The 20,619-nt window shown below is 47.5% G+C and overlaps 1 protein-coding gene across 1 annotated transcript in view; it reads right to left on the bottom strand.

The window, feature by feature from the left end:
- The window catches only part of LOC134965616 (uncharacterized), a 34,593-nt gene extending 32,008 nt beyond the window's left edge, over positions 1–2,585 (bottom strand). Inside the window, exon 1 of the mRNA XM_063941955.1 lies at positions 2,512–2,585. The gene's annotated coding sequence lies outside the window, so the exon portion shown is untranslated. The remainder of the gene's footprint in view (positions 1–2,511) is intronic.
- Between the last annotated feature and the right edge of the window lie 18,034 nt (positions 2,586–20,619).

Raw genomic sequence — 20,619 nt, 5'->3', positions numbered from 1 at the left:
TTCCACTCGTGGGTGTCCACGACACCCATAGAGTGGGAATAGAACCCGTGGCGTATGCAGGTCGCCACCGAGCCCACAAGGGGCTTGCTGCACTAGCCCCTCCCTGACGGGATCCTGGCGTCGGTAAGCTGACTGGCGGTCAGGAGACTGCCGGTCAGCAGTACTACACCCCTCTCCTCCCCTCACACACAGGAGACAGCAGCAGCGGAAGGGTGGGCATGTGTACCCGGCACTGGGGGCATATCTGGCACTGAGGGCATATCTGGCACTGGGGGGACATGTGTATCTGGCACTGGGGGCATATCTGGCACTGGGGGCATATCTGGCACTGTGGGGGCATTTCTGTATCTGGCACTGGGGGCATATCTGGCACTGAGGGCATATCTTGTACTGGGGGGACATGTAAGTCTGGCACTGGGGGCATATCTGGCACTGCGGGGACATGTGTATCTGGCACTGGGGGCATATCTGGCACTGTGGGGGCATTTCTGTATCTGGCACTGGGGGCATATCTGGCACTGGGGGACATCTGGCAATATGGGGACGTTTGTGTATCTGGCACTGCGGGACAATATGTATCTGGCACTGTGAGGCAATGTATATCTAGCACTCTGGGGGCATTGTGTATCTGGCACTGTGGGGCAATGTGTATCTGGCACTGTGGGCCAATGTGTATCTGGCACTGTAGGGTAATGTGTATCTGGCACTGTGGGGCAATGTGTATCTGGCACTGTGGGGCAATGTGTATCTGGCACTGTGGGCCAATGTGTATCTGGCACTGTGGGGCAACGTGTATCTGGCACTATTAGGGGCAACGTGTATCTGGCACTATTGGGGGCAACGTGTATCTGGCACTATTGGGGGCAACGTGTATCTGCCCCTCCCCCCATATGTGTATCATGCCCCCATTCTCATTGGCCATGCCCCATGTGGCATTTGGCCACACCCATTTTTTGGCACGTGCACACAGTACCTATAAGACATTTTTTCTACTTGCACCACTGTGTAGTAGTGCCGCTTATACTCATAATGCACCCTGTGGTAGTGCCGCTTACACAAAATGCCCCCTGTGGTAGTGCCACATACACAAAATGCCACCCCGTGGTAGTGGCGCTTACACAAAATTCCCCCTGTGGTAGTGGCGATTACACAATGCCCCCTGGGATAGTGCCGCTTACACAATGCCCCCTGTGATAGTGCCGCTTACACAATGCCCCCTGTGGTAGTGCGACTTACACAATGCCCCCCTGTGGTAGTGCCTCTTACACAATGCCCCCTGTGGTAGTGCCTCTTACACAATGCCCCCTGTGGTTGTGCAACTTACACAATGCCCCCTGTGGTAGTGCGACTTACACAATGCCCCCTGTGGTAGTGCGACTTACACAATGTCCGCTGTGGTAGTGCCTCTTACACAATGCCCCCTGTGGTAGTGCCTCTTACACAATGCCCCCTGTGATAGTGCCACTTACACAATGCCCCCTGTGGTAGTGCCTCTTACACAATGCCCCCTGTGGTAGTGCGACTTACACAATGCCCCCTGTGGTAGTGCCTCTTACAGAATGCCCCCTGTGGTAGTGCCTCTTACACAATGCCCCCTGTGGTAGTGCCTCTTACACAATGCCCCCTGTGGTAGTGCCTCTTACACAATGCCCCCTGTTGTAGTGCCTCTTACACAATGCCCCCTGTGATAGTGCCACTTACACAATGCCCCCTGTGGTTGTGCGACTTACACAATGCCCCCTGTGGTAGTGCCTCTTACACAATGCCCCCTGTGGTAGTGCCGCTTACACAATGCCCCCTGTGGTAGTGCCTCTTACACAATGCCCCCTGTGGTAGTGCCGCTTACACAATGCCCCCTGTGGTAGTGCCGCTTACACAATGCCCCCTGTGGTAGTGCCGCTTACACAATGCCCCCTGTGGTAGTGCCTCTTACACAATGCCCCCTGTGGTAGTGCCGCTTACACAATGCCCCCTGAGGTAGTGCCTCTTACACAATGCCCCCTGTGGTAGTGCCTCTTACACAATGCCCCCTGTGGTAGTGCCGCTTACACAATGCCCCCTGAGGTAGTGCCTCTTACACAATGCCCCCTGTGGTAGTGCCGCTTACACAATGCCCCCGGTGATAGTGCCGCTTACACAATGCCCGTCTGGTGGTTCCTGCATCCATTTCCTGGTTACTGCTTCTGCAGATGTAGCCACGTTCATCTCGCATCTCCTGAACCCCCAGAGTGACGAAAACAGAGGTCGGGACATGAAGTCCCGTCTCCTCCCGTGAAGCCCAACCCCCTTCTCTGGAACTTAAGCCCCCTTCACAGTGATAAGTGACGCCTCTGACACACAGCACAATAATACATTGCATTATACACAGGTTCTCCTCCCCCATATTATGCCCAGTACACACAGCACCATAGTATTGCATTATACAGAGGTTCCCCTCCCCCATATTACACCCAGTACACATACCGCCGCCGCATTACACTACGCTGCCCTTATCTCTGTCCAGTCACTAACCTTATGTGAATAGGTATTTCTGTGATATCGCCTACCGCTGGTGATCTGTGTGACAGCAGTAGCTAAGTCCTGATATAGACAGTTGTTACCTTTATGACATCACAGCATGACCTCAGAGACCAAACAGACACACAAACAGACCAATGCATTCTCTATATGCATTATCGTCACTGGGGCCCTGGCCACACAAGGGGTGGATACGTTCACTTGAAACCCCACCAGTATTTTAAATTGGATAATGAAGGGTATGTTTGCCAAGTTTGGCCCAGAACTATCAAGACATGTAGAAGTCCATGAAGAACAAAGATAGATAGATAGATAGATAGATAGATAGATAGATAGATAGATAGATAGATAGATAGATAGATAGATAGATAGATAGATAGACAGACAGATGCACACCATTTTGTAGAACAGAAGAAAATGCATTTGGACACAAATCCTCTTTTATATCACATTCATGCACTTAACTTGAGAGTTCTTTGTTATTCAGTTACAATATCCTTTAGTAAATAACACATATTTTAAATATACAACTACCATACCCAGGAGTTTAACTCATAACCTGTTGCATTCCAGTCAAACACCCTACTCATTGAGCTATTTGACATTGCATTAGAGATCTTAGATTTCTAACTATATGAAGCTACTTGTCCAATGTAAATAATAATCAGCATTGCAAATGAGCAGATCTGCGTAGTGTTCAAGAACACATCCAATCCCTTGCAGCCACACACTACATAGATATGTAAGACTGCAATGCTGATTAGATTATTTATAGCCCTGACGGTGTCTAATTTGCCTGTACACAAAACAAATTAGTGTCCCTGACTTTTGAAGTCAGTTGGGGCAACTGCTGTCGTTACTAGCCCCAGTAAGAGATATCCAATAGGCTCCAGCTGGTAGGTCTTGCTGGTACTTTCAGTTCCACAATAGCTTAGGAAGGAGAGCCTATGTGCATTTTTGCAAGCCCTGTAAACTGATCAACAGGCAAAGCAACAGTTCCATTCTAAGGATGCTGCATGCAGAACCCTTGGCTTTCTCCTGTCGGTAGTGGGATGGGGGCGATTCTAGCAATCTGATCCTGGTGTTTGTGGTGGAATGAGTTTCACAGCATAGGGAGAGGCGCACAGACAGAACTGCTGAGCTGTTGCAGATCACGTCAGGAGGGACATTAACCAGGAAAACCGGCCCAATTCTACAGCTAGCATAAATAAATAGCAGTTTATATCATCTGGGCTTTATAACATTAGTGTTGACTTTTCAGAGTTCTCTGGGATGAAATTTATTCTAGGTCATCATCACAATGACCGTATCCTAGTCTGGTATAGATATCTCTCATTCATTATTTTATTGAAGAAAGCTGAAAAGCAGAGGTTAAGGAAACGGAGTGTATTTAATTAGAAAACAATGAAAAGAGGACCCACCTGCTTAATGGGAAACATCCCCTGCTACGGACGTATGTATTCAGAGGAAAGTCATTTTATTGGGATATCAATAAGATATCACGGGATACTTCTCCTTTCTTTTTTCTCCTGCCTTTTTCTCCTATCTTATCTTGCAGTTATTATTAATGGATATAGTTGGCCTTTCGGGCCTCCACATTGGGTTCCTAAAATTTTGAAAATGATTCACAGGTTATGGCCCTCATTCCGAGTTGATCGGTCGCAAGGCGAATTTAGCAGAGTTACACACGCTAAGCCGCCGCCTACTGGGAGTGAATCTTAGCTTCTTAAAATTGCGACCGATGTATTCGCAATATTGCGATTACTAACTACTTAGCAGTTTCAGAGTAGCTCCAGACTTACTCTTCCAGTGCGATCAGTTCAGTGCTTGTCGTTCCTGGTTGACGTCACAAACACACCCAGCGTTCGCCCAGGCACTCCCACCATTTCTCCGGCCACTCCTGCGTTTTTTCCGGAAACGGTAGCGTTTTCAGCCACACGCCCCTGAAACGCCGTGTTTCCGCCCAGTAACACCCATTTCCTGTCAATCACATTACGATCGCCGGAGCAAAGAAAAAGCCGTGAGTAAAAATACTATCTTCATAGTAAAGTTACTTGGTGCAGTCGCAGTGCGAACATTGCGCATGCGTACTAAGCGGATTTTCACTGCGATGCGATGAAAAATACCGAGCGAACAACTCGGAATGAGGGCCAATATTTGTTGTATTTCTCATGTTCCCCTTGACACATTCCACCCTTAGATATCTATTACATGTTTGTTCAAGGTATATTTGGGGTAATTCCAAGTTGATCGTAGCAGGACTTTTTTTAGCAGATGGGCAAAACCATGTGCACTGCAGGGGAGGCAGATATAACATGCGCAGAAAGAGTTAGATTTGGGTGGGTTATTTTATTTATGTGCAGGGTAAATACTGGCTGCTTTATTTTTACACTGCAAATTAGATTGCAGATTGAACACACCACACCCAAATCTAACTCTCTCTGCACATGTTATATCTGCCTCCCCTGCAGTGCACATGGTTTTGCCCATCTGCTAACAAAAATCCTGCTGCGATCAACTTGGAATTACCCCCATTATCTACATGTTCCAGTTGGCCTACTTGCTGGGATGGGCCATTGGGGGTAATTCCGAGTTGATCGCAGCAGGAACTTTGTTAGCAGTTGGGCAAAACCATGGGGGTCATTCCGAGTTGTTCGCTCGGTAATTTTCTTCGCATCGCAGCGATTTTCCGCTACTTGCGCATGCGCAATGTTCGCACTGCGACTGCGCCAAGTAAATTTGCTATGAAGATTGGTATTTTACTCACGGCATTACGAGGTTTTTTCTTCGTTCTGGTGATCGTAATGTGATTGACAGGAAGTGGGTGTTTCTGGGCTGAAACTGGCCGTTTTATGGGTGTGTGTGAAAAAACGCTGCCGTTTCTGGGAAAAACGCGGGAGTGGCTGGAGAAACGGAGGAGTGTCTGGGCGAACGCTGGGTGTGTTTGTGACGTCAAACCAGGAACGACAAGCACTGAACTGATCGCACTGGAAGAGTAAGTCTCGAGCTACTCAGAAACTGCACAGAGAAGTCTTCTCGCAATATTGAGAATCTTTCGTTCGCAATTTTGATAAGCTAAGATTCACTCCCAGTAGGCGGCGGCTTAGCGTGTGTAATGCTGCTAAAAGCAGCTTGCGAGCGAACAACTCGGAATGACCCCCCATGTGCACTGCAGGGGGTGCAGATGTAACATGTGCAGAGAGAGTTAGATTTGGGTGTGGTGTATTCAAACTGAAATCTAAATTGCAGTGTAAAAATAAAGCAGCCAGTATTTACCCTGCACAGAAACAAAATAACCCACCCAAATCTAACTCTCTGCAAATGTTATATCTGCCCCCCCTGCAGTGCACATGGTTTTGCTCAATTGCTAACAAACTTGCTGCTGCGATCAACTCAGAATTACCCCCATTGTCCATTGTGATCTCATTTTACTGATTTGCATTTCCCAGGAAAGGTATAGGATAATACCATGTCGTCCTCCAGGTACTGATCCCCCTCACCCTAAGACCTCTTTTAAATGTGTATCCTTGAACATAGAAGGGCTTAATGGGATCCGGTCTTTAGGTCGACACTATCTAGGTCGACCACAATTGGTCGACAGTAACTAGGTCGACAGGGTCTCTAGGTAGACAGGTCAAAAGGTCGACATGAGTTTTTCACTTTTTTTAATCTTTTCATACTTAACGATCCACGTGGACTACGATTGGAACGGTAATCTGTGCCGAGCGAAGTGGTAGTGGAGCAAGGCACCTTGCCCGAAGCATGGAGAGCGGACACAGTGCACTAATTGGGGTTCCCAGTCACTCTACGAAGAAAGCGACACAAAACCCCCCATAAAAAACTTATGTCAACCTTTTGACCTGTCGACCTAGACCTTGTCGACCTAAATACCCTGTCGACCTAGAGATCCTGTTGACCTAGTTACTGTCGACCTAGTTACTATCTACCTTCCATACCACACCCGGGCTTAATACCCCCATTAAACGTAAAAAAGTACTGAGTCACCTGAAAAAATTCCACCCATTGTTTTCCTCCAGGAAACACACTGGAGGGCCTCCGATCCTAATACATTGCGTGACACTTGGATCCAAGGTTTTCACTCTGCCTCTTATCATAGTAAATCCCGTGGGGTTCTGATATTGTTTAGTAAATCTGTCCGCTACGTCATACATGATGAATGGTGCGACCCGGAGGGCCGTTTTCTTTTTTTGAATGTCGATTTAGAGGGTGAATTGTATACACTGGTATGTTTATATGCCCCCACAGGCCCAAATGCATCTTTTTGTTCTGATGTTTGTTCTAAATTACAGGTATGGGCAGAGGGACATATGATTCTGGGCGGGGACCTTAATGTTATTTTGGACCCAGCACTGGATGTCTCAGGAGGTCCGCGTCACCTTACCGACAGAACCCCCCCCCCCCCCCCACAGTCTCCCTTCTTATTGACTCCCTTGCCCTTGTAGACTCCTGGAGATTTTTCCATCCCATTTCCCGCGAATACCCCTTCTACTCCCATCCCCACAACTCCTTTTCCCGTCTAGACTACTGGCTGGTGTCAAGTTCTCTTTACATAAAATAGAACAAGTGGCCATAAAGAATATTCTATTGTCGGACCATTCCCCCATTTGGATGTCCGTTACCTTACTTCAACCTAAAACTTTTTCTTATAACTGGAAATTCCCTGACTATTTAGCATCTACTGACGATTTTAAAGCTCACTTAGCACAGTCCTGCTCTAATTATATTGTGGACAATGATGTCCATAGCACAGCTATTAATCTCCTCTGGCAGGCATCTAAACCGGTCCTAAGAGGCCACATTACAGCGTATCTAGCAGCTAAAAAGAAAAAACTTGCCTAGAGATTTTCTCAAGCTTCCATGGCAGTTTCAATAGCCTATTCCACCTTATTGGCCGACCCCTCAGAATCCTCCCGCCTCCTATACAAACAGGCTAAAGACCTATATGACACCCTCTGTTCTGAGAGGGGCCAAATGAATCTTGACTATCAGAAAAATCGCTATTTTCGTTGGGGAAATAAACCGGGAAAACTCCTAGCCAACATGGTACGTGTATCTACTGCTGCAGCCCCTATCCTTTCCATTCCATTCAACTCCCTAACGGCTCTCTCTCCACCTCCCACATCCTACTTTGAATCTTTCTATAGCGCCCCGGAGGATAATTCAGCAGCAGGAATGGACTTCCTGACCTGTCTAAACCTCCCAGTCCTTACGGATGACGACAGAGACTTTTTAATGTCCCCCGTAACGACACAAGAAATAGAACAGACGATTAAATCACTCCCTATAGGCAAGTCCCCTGGACCGGATGGTCTATCCACTACATACTATAAATCCCTTTCGTCACAAGTCTCTCCTTTTCTTGCCCAACTATTTAATTCTATTCTCCTGGGTAACTCAGCCCCCCCACAGTTTAATGTTGCCAGAATTATTTCACTTTTGAAACCAAACAAAGATCCCACCCTTCCATCCTCTTATAGACCAATCTCCTTGCTTAACCAGGACTTTAAGATATTCACAAAAATTATTTCTACCCGACTTCAACCCATACTCTCTAATTTAACTTAACCTGCTCAAACGGGATTCATGTGCAAGAGACACTCAGTCCGTAATATTCGAACACTTCTAGCAGCCATGACAGCGACACACCAAGCCAACTTAGTAGATAACATAGTGGTAAATTGCGATGCTGACAAGGCATTTGACCGGGTATCCTGGGCACACTTTTTACGAATTTTCCTGGTAGAGGGCTTTGGTATCCCCTTTTTAAAAGTGTTTTCTACCCTTTACGATACCCCTAAAGCCTTTGTTACTGTCAATTCTAACAACACCTGCTGCTTTGATCTAGCCAGAGGAACGAGGCAGGTCTGCCCTCTGTCCCCCCTGTTTATCCTTGCTATAGACCCCCTATTCAGACACTTCATTAAGGAACCTCTTTGGTGAAGGATAATGATTGGGGAGGTGAAGTTTTCGGCTTTTACGGATGACATTCTCCTCTACTTCTCCAACCCCAAAACGGCTATCCCACAAGTCCTTACTTTGTTGGCAGACTTTGAAACGGTCTCGGGATTTAAGATCAACTATCTTAACACGGAGGCATTAGCATTTTTTTCCAGAGGGACAACGAGGATGGCGAGACTCCTTCCCATTCCGTTGGGCCCAGAATAACTGCCTTACATATTTAGGCCTACAGATACCACGCCACCTGTCCCTATTACATGATTGTAATTACAACCCGCTCCTTCAAAGGACTCTCCTAGAATTTTCCAAATGGGCCCACCTTCCCTTAACGTATATTGGTCACTGCCATCTCTTTAAAATTATCAGTTTTCCTCGATTCCTCTATGTCCTCCAAACCCTACCCATTTATCCTTCTAAAAACCTATTATCAAACTTGAATAAAGCACTTTCTAAATTCATATGGGCAAACAAACACCCCAAAATCTCTCTACTTAAACTCCAGCAAAAAGGTGAACTGGGAGGACTCAACCTACCATGTTTACAATCCTATGCCCTAGCGGCCAATTACAGAATAGCCTCCGATTGGATCAGTGGCACCCAAACTTATTCCAATAGCCACTTAGATCAGGCTTTCACACCCGGTTGGAACCTAATTTCTCTGCTGCACACTCCACCTCAGGCTCTCTTGCCATCAATTAAATCCAACTGCTTAATCTACTCTGCTTGTGTTGCCTGGCGTACTTTGCGCCCTAGACTACATTTGTTATGCTACCAATCTATATTTTTACCACTATGGGAAAACCCCGACTTCCACCCCCACCTCACGTCCCCAATTTTTAAGATATGGCATAGACAAGATCTTTGTTATATATTCCAATTTTTACAATCAGAATCGTTTACTCTCTTAACACGTACACAACTTCAAGAAAACTTCCTGACATTGTTAATACCTTTGTTCCCCTTCCTACAGCCCTGTAGTTACATTACTTCAATTATAACCGCTTTGGGAGATAGAGGTATGTCCACTGACCTTGACAGTGTTATACGATGCAACCCAGGATCTCCAGTCACTACCTCATACATCTATGACAAAGCCCGCTTGGTACTGACCCTTGAGGGAGGTTCGGGGGGACTGATGAAATGGGAGGATGATTTCCCTGGTCTCACCATGACGTCTCTGCTTTCTGCCTACCAGACTTTGAACAAATAACTGGTTTCTATATCATATATGGAAATGAACCACAAAATTCTACATAGGGCTTATTTTACGCCCAAGCTTAAATTTTTGATAGGCAGAGCAGACACGTCGGCTTGCTTTAAGTGTGGAGGCCTGGAGGCCAATATTAAACACTGTCTTTGGTTTTGTCCCCGGGTTCGATCCTTGTGGTCAGCCCTTCAAACCTACATTACTCATGATCTACATCTATCCTTTACTATTGATGATATGTGGGCCTTTTGGGGTATAGTCCCTGCTGAATCGAGATCTAGTTTAACTACCGGTAACCTGAAATTACTTAATAAACTGGCCGCCTCAGCTAAAAAGACAATATTATCTCAGTGGATATCTCCAGACCTGGTACCAATTACTCTTTTGTATCCCAGGTTATCCTATCTCTTCACAATGGATTGGTCTGAGATTTGTTTACAAAAAGAAAAACGGACTGCAACTTTTTTTGCCACCTGGTTGCCCTATATCTTAACACTACCTCAGGCACCAAATCACTCTTACGTCAAAGTTTTAGCCTCAACACTTGGTACAATATGACCGTATTGGATACCGGCCACCCCTTTTAAAGTCGACTGTTCTCCAATTATTCCCTGTACATATTCTTCTGTACGTGCTGTATTTTATGATCTCTGTCTCATTGATGTGTGAAATTTTTCTTTCTGTGTTTATAATTTCCTGTCAATAAATTAAAAAAAATAAAATAAAAAAAATATATCACGGGATGTAGTTGGGATCCCTGGGCTCGAGATGCCGCCAGTCAGAATGTTGGCCTGGAATCCCAACACCTGACAGAATCCCGACGCCGGCAAACCGACAGGTGAGATAGGTGAGATACCCAGATACCAAGTATCCCGGGGAGGTTAGGGTTAGGCTGTGGGGTGGGGGGGTGGAGGGAGTGTTAGGTTTAGGCTGCAGTGGTGGAAGGTTAAGGTTAGGCTGCCGGTGGAGGGTTAGGTTAGGCTGCAGGGGGGAGGTTAGGTTTAGGCTGCGGTGGGGAAGGTTAGGGTTAGGCTGCCGGCGGAGGGTTAGGCTGCGGTGGGGAGGGTTAGGTTTAGGCTTGTGGTGGGAAAGGTTAGGGTTAGGCTGCGGGGGAGGGTTAGGTTTAGGCTGCGGGGGGGGTTAGGTTTTGGCTGCAGGGAGGGAGGGTTAGGCTGCAGTGGGGAAGGTTAGGGTTAGGCTGCGGTGGGGAAGGTTAGGGTTAGGCTGCAGAGGGGGGGAAGAAGGTTAGGTTTAGGCTGCAGGGAGGGAGGGTTAGGGTTAGGCTGCAGGGAGGGAGGATTAGGGGGAGGAAGAGGATTAGGCTTACCTTCCTCACTCTTACCACCCCTGTCGGCATTTCAGTTGGGATGCCGGGGTCCATATTGTCACTGCCGGCATCCCGACTGTCGGGATCCCGAACCCAACCCAATATTACATTGGCATACTGAACTGTGGGTGGAATGTAGCACTGTCCCGCCTGAATCAGGTTGGATGGAAGGTACAGTATACATGCAAAACAGTACAGATATCTGCTCTCCAATATATGCATACTGCTAAACACCTTGGCCTTTCAGCAGGGCGCCCTGAAGCTCCGCCCAGCGGCTGTCAAGGTGTGCACTTGCTCTCAGGAGAATCGTGGTTGCCTGAGTTTGTATTCTTGGTGCGCTTTTTTCAGACATGGAAATTTACTAATGGCAAACACGGGAGCGTTGTATCAAATCGAACCTCCAAACATGAGCATTCACGCAAATATGACCAAATCCACCATCGGCCAAGCTTGCGAGTACTTTCCACAGGAACAACAGTACGCGGAAATTTGGCAAGAATACTGCTTGCAAACACACATGAGAATTAGGCAAACTAGGACCAAAATACACTTCAGAAATACATAGGCTGAGCCTTGCCTCTTTCAGAGTGCCCACTTACAAAGCAGTTCCGCCATCACCCTGTTGATGCAATGGAAATGCATGCAACACATGCATGGCCTGCAGTTGTGTGAGCCTATATCTGAAGTGCAAAATCCACAAATGAAATGTTCCGCAACCAGACAACTACGCTCAGCTCTGCGTCAGCCCCCATCTGCAGGAATAAGAAATGAAAGATTGTGCAAAGAAAGGCAACTAGAATGTTGTATGATCTAAATCAGAAAACGTACCAGGAATGACTATAATATAAAGAGGAAGAGAGTGATGGGAAGGAAAGGAGGGGTATGACAGAAGCTTTCCCATACATCATGGGTCTTAGCGAGTTAGAGGAGGGGGCATTCCTCAGAGGAAGAGAAGGATCAGCGAGCATAGCTCGGGAATGGAAACATGTGTGGCGCAGACATAAGGCGTCTCACATCTGAGAGAAGCCGAGAATCCAATAGGATCGGAGGTTGTCAGGGATAAACGAATGGGCAGACTGCATGGGCTGAATAGATCTTCTATCTATCTATCTATCTATCTATCTATCTATCTATCTATCTATCTATCTATCTATCTAATCTGTAATACCCCTTTCACACTAAAATACTGGGTCCAGCCGGGGTAACTGAACACGGGTTTGAAGCCGTGTCACAACAGCTTGAAAACCCATTCACACCGCAGGCTGTACCTTGGCAATTGGCAGGGGCTTTTCTCCAAGCGCTGGTGAGCCAGCTCTCCATAAAGTGTGAACGGGACCCGGGTCGGATGACCAAGGTTACCCGTTCACAGTGCCCCATAACCCGGGTCATTCAGTGTTATGGTCAGGTTGGATTCCCGGGGTCACTTTTTTTTCAGGGACCCTTTCACACCAAGCCACGACCCAGGTTAACCTGGAAATAGCCTGGCTTGAAGCGGCAGTGTGAAACGGATATAACTCACTGTAATTTTTTAATCCCTCTCATTATCAATCTCAGTGATAAGAGCAGAGAAGTGAGCCAGTGGAGAAGTTGCCGATGGCAACCAATCAGCAACGAAGTAACATCATTTCTCTATCGTCCTAAGTGGATGCTGGGGTTCCTGAAAGGACCATGGGGAATAGCGGCTCCGCAGGAGACAGGGCACAAAAAAGTAAAGCTTTACTAGGTCAGGTGGTGTGCACTGGCTCCTCCCCCTATGACCCTCCTCCAGACTCCAGTTAGATTTTGTGCCCGAACGAGAAGGGTGCAATCTAGGTGGCTCTCCTAAAGAGCTGCTTAGAGAAAGTTTAGTTTAGGTTTTTTTTTTTCTTTACAGTGAGTCCTGCTGGCAACAGGATCACTGCAACGTGGGACTTAGGGGGAAAGTAGTAAACTCACCTGCATGCAGAGTGGATTTGCTGCTTGGCTACTGGACACCATTAGCTCCAGAGGGATCGAACACAGGCCCAGCCGTGGAGTCCGGTCCCGGAGCCGCGCCGCCGACCCCCTTGCAGATGCTGAAGCGTGAAGAGGTCCGGAAACCGGCGGCTGAAGACTCCTCAGTCTTCATAAGGTAGCGCACAGCACTGCAGCTGTGCGCCATTTTCCTCTCAGCACACTTCACTGGGCAGTCACTGAGGGTGCAGAGCGCTGGGGGGGGGCGCTCTGAGAGGCAAATATAAACCTTATACAAGGCTAAAAATACCTCACATATAGCCCATAGGGGCTATATGGAGATATTTAACCCCTGCCTGACTGGAAAAATAGCGGGAGAAGAACCCGCCGAAAAAGGGGCGGGGCCTATCTCCTCAGCACACGGCGCCATTTTCTGTCACAGCTCCGCTGGTCAGAACGGCTCCCAGGTCTCTCCCCTGCACTGCACTACAGAAACAGGGTAAAACAGAGAGGGGGGGCACATTAATGGCTATATATATATATATATTAAAGCAGCTATAAGGGAGCACTTAATATAAGGATATCCCTTGTATATATAGCGCTTTGTGGTGTGTGCTGGCAGACTCTCCCTCTGTCTCCCCAAAAGGGCTAGTGGGTCCTGTCTTCATTAGAGCATTCCCTGTGCGTTTGCGGTGTGTGTCGGTACGTGGTGTCGACATGTATGAGGACGATATTGGTGTGGAGGCGGAGCAATTGCCAAATATGCAGATGTCACCCCCCAGGGGGTCGACACCAGAATGGATGCCTTTATTTGTGGAATTACGTGATGGTTTATCTTCCCTTAAACAGTCAGTTGAGGACATGAGGCGGCCGGACAATCAATTAATGCCTGTCCAGGCGCCTCAAACACCGTCAGGGGCTGTAAAACGCCCTTTGCCTCAGTCGGTCGACACAGACCCAGACACGGGCACTGATTCCAGTGACGACGGTAGAAATTCAAACGTATTTTCCAGTAGGGCCACACGTTATATGATTTTGGCAATGAAGGAGACGTTACATTTAGCTGATACTACAGATACCGTAAAACAGGGTATTATGTATGGTGTGAAAAAACTACAAACAGTTTTTCCTGAATCAGAAGAATTAAATGACGTGTGTGATGAAGCGTGGGTTGCTCCTGATAAAAAGTTGATAATTTCAAAAAAGTTATTGGCATTATACCCTTTCCCGCCAGAGGTTAGGGCGCGCTGGGAAACACCCCCTAAGGTGGACAAGGCGCTCACACGCTTATCCAAACAAGTGGCGTTACCCTCTCCTGAGACGGCCGCACTTAAGGATCCATCAGATAGAAAGATGGAAGTTATTCAAAAGAATATATACACACATGCAGGTGTTATACTACGACCAGCTATAGCAACTGCCTGGATGTGCAGTGCTGGAGTAGTTTGGTCAGAATCCCTGATTGAAAATATTGATACCCTAGATAGGGACAATGTTTTACTGTCGTTAGAACAAATAAAGGATGCATTTATCTATATGCGTGATGCACAGAGGGATATTTGCACACTGGCATCTCGGGTGAGTGCTATGTCCATTTCAGCCAGAAGAGCCTTATGGACACGACAGTGGACAGGCGATGCGGATTCAAAACGTCACATGGAGGTTTTGCCGTATAAAGGGGAGGAGTTATTTGGAGTTGGTCTATCAGACTTGGTGGCCACGGCTACTGCCGGGAAATCCACTTTTTTACCTCAAGTCACTCCCCAACAGAGAAAGGCACCGACCTTTCAACCGCAGCCTTTTCGCTCCTACAAAAATAAGAGAGCAAAGGGCTTGTCGTACCTGCCACGAGGCAGAGGAAGAGGGAAGAGACACCAACAGGCAGCTCCTTCCCAGGAACAGAAGCCCTCCCCGGCTCCTGCAAAAACCTCAGCATGACGCTGGGGCCTCTCAAGCGGACTCGGGGACAGTGGGGGGCCGTCTCAAAAATTACAGCGCGCAGTGGGCTCACTCGCAGGTAGACCCCTGGATCCTGCAGATAATATCTCAGGGGTACAGGTTGGAATTAGAGACGGATCCTCCTCATCGTTTCCTGAAGTCTGCCTTACCAACCGTCTCTTCCGAAAGGGAGAGGGTGTTGGAAGCCATTCACAAGCTGTACGCTCAGCAGGTGATAGTCAAAGTACCCCTATTACAACAAGGAAAGGGGTATTATTCCACTCTATTTGTGGTACCGAAGCCGGATGGCTCGGTAAGGCCTATTCTAAATCTGAAGTCCTTGAACCTCTACATAAAAAAGTTCAAGTTCAAGATGGAGTCACTCAGAGCAGTGATAGCGAACCTGGAAGAAGGGGACTTTATGGTATCCTTGGACATCAAGGATGCGTATCTACACGTTCCGATTTACCCCGCACACCAGGGGTACCTCAGGTTCATTGTTCAAAACTGTCACTATCAGTTTCAGACGCTGCCGTTCGGATTGTCCACGGCGCCTCGGGTCTTTACCAAGGTAATGGCCGAGATGATGATTCTTCTTCGAAGAAAAGGCGTATTAGTTATCCCATACTTGGACGATCTCCTAATAAGGGCAAGGTCCAGAGAACAGCTGGAGACAGCTTTAGCACTATCTCAAGAGGTGCTAAGACAACACGGGTGGATTCTGAATATTCCAAAATCCCATTTAATCCCGACAACTCGTCTGCTGTTCCTAGGAATGATTCTGGACACGGTTCAGAAAAAGGTTTTCCTTCCAGAGGAAAAAGCCAAGGAGTTATCCGATCTGGTCAGGAACCTCCTAAAACCAGGAAAAGTGTCAGTACATCAATGCACAAGAGTCCTGGGAAAAATGGTGGCTTCTTACGAAGCAATTCCATTCGGCAGATTCCATGCAAGAATATTCCAAAGGGATCTGTTGGACAAATGGTCAGGGTCGCATCTGCAGATGCACCTGCAAATAACCCTGTCACCAAAGACAAGGGTGTCACTTCTGTGGTGGTTGCAGAAGGCTCACCTATTAGAAGGCCGCAGATTCGGCATTCAGGATTGGATCCTGGTGACCACGGACGCCAGCCTGAGAGGCTGGGGAGCAGTCACACAAGGAAGAAACTTCCAGGGAGTATGGACGAGTCTGGAAAAGTCTCTTCACATAAACATTCTGGAACTAAGAGCAATCTACAATGCTCTAAGCCAGGCGGAACTTCTCCTGCAAGGAAAGCCGGTGTTGATTCAGTCGGACAACATCACGGCGGTCGCCCATGTAAACAGGCAGGGCGGCACAAGAAGCAGGAGTGCAATGGCAGAAGCTGCCAAGATTCTTCGCTGGGCGGAGAATCACGTGATAGCACTGTCAGCAGTGTTCATCCCGGGCGTGGACAACTGGGAAGCAGACTTCCTCAGCAGACACGATCTTCATCCGGGAGAGTGGGGTCTACATCCAGAAGTCTTCAACATGTTAATAGACCGTTGGGAAAGACCAATTGTAGACATGATGGCGTCTCGCCTCAACAAGAAACTGGACAAATATTGCGCCAGGTCAAGAGATCCACAGGCAATAGCTGTGGACGCACTGGTAACTCCTTGGGTGTACCAGTCAGTGTATGTGTTTCCTCCTCTGCCGCTCATACCAAAGGTATTGAAGATCATACGGCAAAGAAGAGTAAGAACAATACTAGTGGTTCCGGATTGGCCGAGAAGGACTTGGTATCCGGAACTTCAAGAGATGCTCACGGACGAACCGTGGCCTCTACCTCTGAGAAGGGACCTGCTACAGCAGGGTCCCTGTCTTTTTCAAGACTTACCGCGGCTGCGTTTGACGGCATGGCGGTTGAACGCCAGATCCTAAAAGGGAAAGGCATTCCAGAAGAAGTCATTCCTACCTTGATTAAGGCACGGAAGGAAGTCACCGTGAAACATTATCACCGCATTTGGCGAAAATATGTAGCGTGGTGCGAGGATCGGAGGGTTCCGACGGAGGAATTCCAACTGGGTCGTTTCCTACATTTCCTGCAATCAGGATTATCTATGGGTCTCAAATTGGGATCCATTAAGGTTCAAATTTCGGCCCTGTCAATATTCTTCCAAAAAGAATTGGCCTCTGTCCCTGAGGTCCAGACTTTTGTCAAGGGAGTACTGCATATACAGCCTCCTGTGGTGCCTCCGGTGGCACCGTGGGATCTAAATGTAGTTTTAGATTTCCTCAAATCCCATTGGTTTGAACCATTGAAAAAGGTGGATTTGAAATATCTCACATTGAAAGTGACTATGTTACTAGCCCTGGCCTCTGCCAGGAGAGTATCTGAATTGGCGGCTTTATCTTATAAAAGTCCTTATCTAATCTTCCATTCGGATAGGGCAGAACTGCGGACTCGTCCGCATTTTCTCCCTAAAGTGGTATCAGCATTTCATCTGAACCAACCTATTGTGGTGCCTGCGGCCACTAGCGACTTGGAGGACTCCAAGTTGTTGGACGTTGTCAGAGCCTTAAAAATATACATTGCAAGGACGGCTGGAGTCAGAAAATCTGACTCGCTGTTTATATTGTATGCACCCAACAAGTTGGGCGCACCTGCTTCTAAGCAGTCGATTGCTCGTTGGATTTGTAACACAATTCAACTTGCACATTCTGTGGCAGGCCTGCCACAGCCTAAAACTGTAAAAGCCCACTCCACAAGGAAGGTGGGCTCATCTTGGGCGGCTGCCCGAGGGGTCTCGGCATTACAACTCTGCCGAGCAGCTACGTGGTCGGGGGAGAACACGTTTGTAAAATTTTACAAATTTGATACCCTGGCAAAGGAGGACCTGGAGTTCTCTCATTCGGTGCTGCAGAGTCATCCGCACTCTCCCGCCCGTTTGGGAGCTTTGGTATAATCCCCATGGTCCTTTCAGGAACCCCAGCATCCACTTAGGACGATAGAGAAAATAAGAATTTACTTACCGATAATTCTATTTCTCGGAGTCCGTAGTGGATGCTGGGCGCCCATCCCAAGTGCGGATTATCTGCAATACTTGTACATAGTTATTGTTAACTAATTCGGGTTATTGTTAAGGAGCCATCTTTAAGAGGCCCTTTCTGTTGTCATACTGTTAACTGGGTTTAGATCACAAGTTGTACGGTGTGATTGGTGTGGCTGGTATGAGTCTTACCCGGGATTCAAAATGCCTCCCTTATTGTGTATGCTCGTCCGGGCACAGTACCTAACTGGAGTCTGGAGGAGGGTCATAGGGGGAGGAGCCAGTGCACACCACCTGACCTAGTAAAGCTTTACTTTTTTGTGCCCTGTCTCCTGCGGAGCCGCTATTCCCCATGGTCCTTTCAGGAACCCCAGCATCCACTACGGACTCCGAGAAATAGAATTATCGGTAAGTAAATTCTTATTATAATTTGCATACTATAAAATGATACAGAGCTGCTGATTGGTTGATGGGGCCACTTCTCCACTGGCTCACTTCTCCGCTCTTATCACTGCTTAGTAAATGTCCCCCACAGTCTGATATGCGCCTGCCTTTGGCGCTCATTCTAAGTTGTTCGCTCGCTAGCTGCTTTTAGCAGCATTGCACACGCTAGGCCGCCGCCCTCTGGGAGTGTATCTTAGCTTAGCAGAATAGCGAACGAAAGATTAGCAGAATTGCTACTAAATAATTCCTTGCAGCCTCTGAGTAGCTCCAGACCTACTCCTAGATTGCGATCACCTCAGTCCGTTTAGTTCCTGATTTGACGTCACAAACACGCCCTGCGTTCGGCCAGCCACTCCCCCATTTCTCCAGATGCTCCCGCGTTTTTTAGCACACTCCCGGAAAACGCTCAGTTACCACCCAGAAACGCCCATTTCCTGTCAATCATTCACCGATCAGCAGTGCGACTGAAAATCGTCGTTCGAACACCAGCAAATCTACTAAGTTTTGTGTTAAATAACTTAGCGCATGCGCTCTGCATACCATGCGCATGCGCAGTTAGCAACAAATCGCAGCATAGCGAAAATCGTCAACGAGCGGAATGACCCCCTTTGCTCTCTATCTTACACAAAATGAGTCACAGTTATTTAATTGCTTTTGTACATACATTTTGTTTGCATTTCATGACAACAGGGAAGGTATTACTCTTCTGCTGTCCCATGGTGGATTTTTGGTTCACCGGGTCAAAAAATAGTGCTATTACCTCAAGCAAAACTGTCTCTATAGAAAAGAGACTATTCCATCTGGCAATAAATTTCTCTCCCGTGTTTTTATGTCAGTGGTTGCTTTATTACAGTCAGACATGCTCCTTCTAAGTCTAAAGCTGGGTACACACTGGGATGACACGTCGGCAGACCCGAGATAGCGACGACAGTGCCCCGATTCCGGTAAGTGTACACACTTACCGATCGACCGCTCGATATGTCATTCCGATGTCACAGCTGGGCGGCAATTTGAATTTGCCCACCCAGCTGTGTTGGCGCTCCCTGCAGCAAGTGTACAGACAGGCTAGCTAAATGGCAGCACTTTGAAATAAGGAAATTAGTCACCCTCTAATAATTTGAAGCAGAAACGCGCCTGAGCAGACATACAGTTCCATTTGCCGGTGGTAGGAGTCTGGTGGCAGCAAAATACCTGCCCACTGCACAGTGGGTGAAGTCAGCAACAGGCGGTTACTGACGGTAAGAGGGAACACCCTATTGGTCCACACCAAATCTGTGAATACTGGGCGTGGGCAGCGAGGCGCGTCCGGTCACATCTCCTTTTCAAATTGTTTGTGGATTCAGTTATCAGCAAACCTTGCGATGTGATGCTTCAGCGGCGTGGAAACGCCAGTAACGTCACATAAGCTTGCCCCTAGTATGCTCCCCTATTGCAGATGTGTGTACGCAGCATTATGGAGTAAGTACAGCAAATGCACACAGTTATTGATGCCTAGCTAACATTTTAGAGAATGTACTTGATAAAAAGCAGCCAAAAGTTGATTTGTTGCTATAGGCAACTTCTCCACTTGACTTCTTTAGAAGGTTTGAGACATCTCTCCCAAGTGATTACAGATGACAGCAGAAACAACAAGCAGAAGGCTTTACAGGCAGAGAAAATGCTTTAAATAATGATGTCATAGTCTCCCCACGGGGAAAAAAATAAGATTTTACTTACCGATAAATCTATTTCTCGTAGTCCGTAGTGGATGCTGGGAACTCCGTAAGGACCATGGGGAATAGTAGCTCCGCAGGAGACTGGGCACATCTAAAGAAAGCTTTAGGACTAGCTGGTGTGCACTGGCTCCTCCCCCTATGACCCTCCTCCAAGCCTCAGTTAGGATACTGTGCCCGGACGAGCGTACATAATAAGGAAGGATATTGAATCCCGGGTAAGACTCATACCAGCCACACCAATCACACCGTACAACTTGTGATCTGAACCCAGTTAACAGTATGATAACAATGAAGGAGCCTCTGAAAAGATGGCTCACAACAACAATAACCCGATTTAGTTAACAATAACTATGGCCCTCATTCCGAGTTGTTCGCTCGTTCTTTTTCATCGCATCGCAGTGAAAATCCGCTTAGTACGCATGCGCAAAGTTCGCACTGCGACTGCGCCAAGTAACTTTACTATGAAGAAAGTATTTTTACTCACGGCTTTTTCTTCGCTCCGGCGATCGTAATGTGATTGACAGGAAATGGGTGTTACTGGGCGGAAA

This window comes from Pseudophryne corroboree, chromosome 10, assembly GCF_028390025.1.
Source record: "Pseudophryne corroboree isolate aPseCor3 chromosome 10, aPseCor3.hap2, whole genome shotgun sequence".
Lineage (NCBI taxonomy): Eukaryota > Metazoa > Chordata > Amphibia > Anura > Myobatrachidae > Pseudophryne > Pseudophryne corroboree.
Note: the sequence above shows the minus strand (reverse complement) of the source record. Positions and strands in the feature narration are given on the sequence as shown.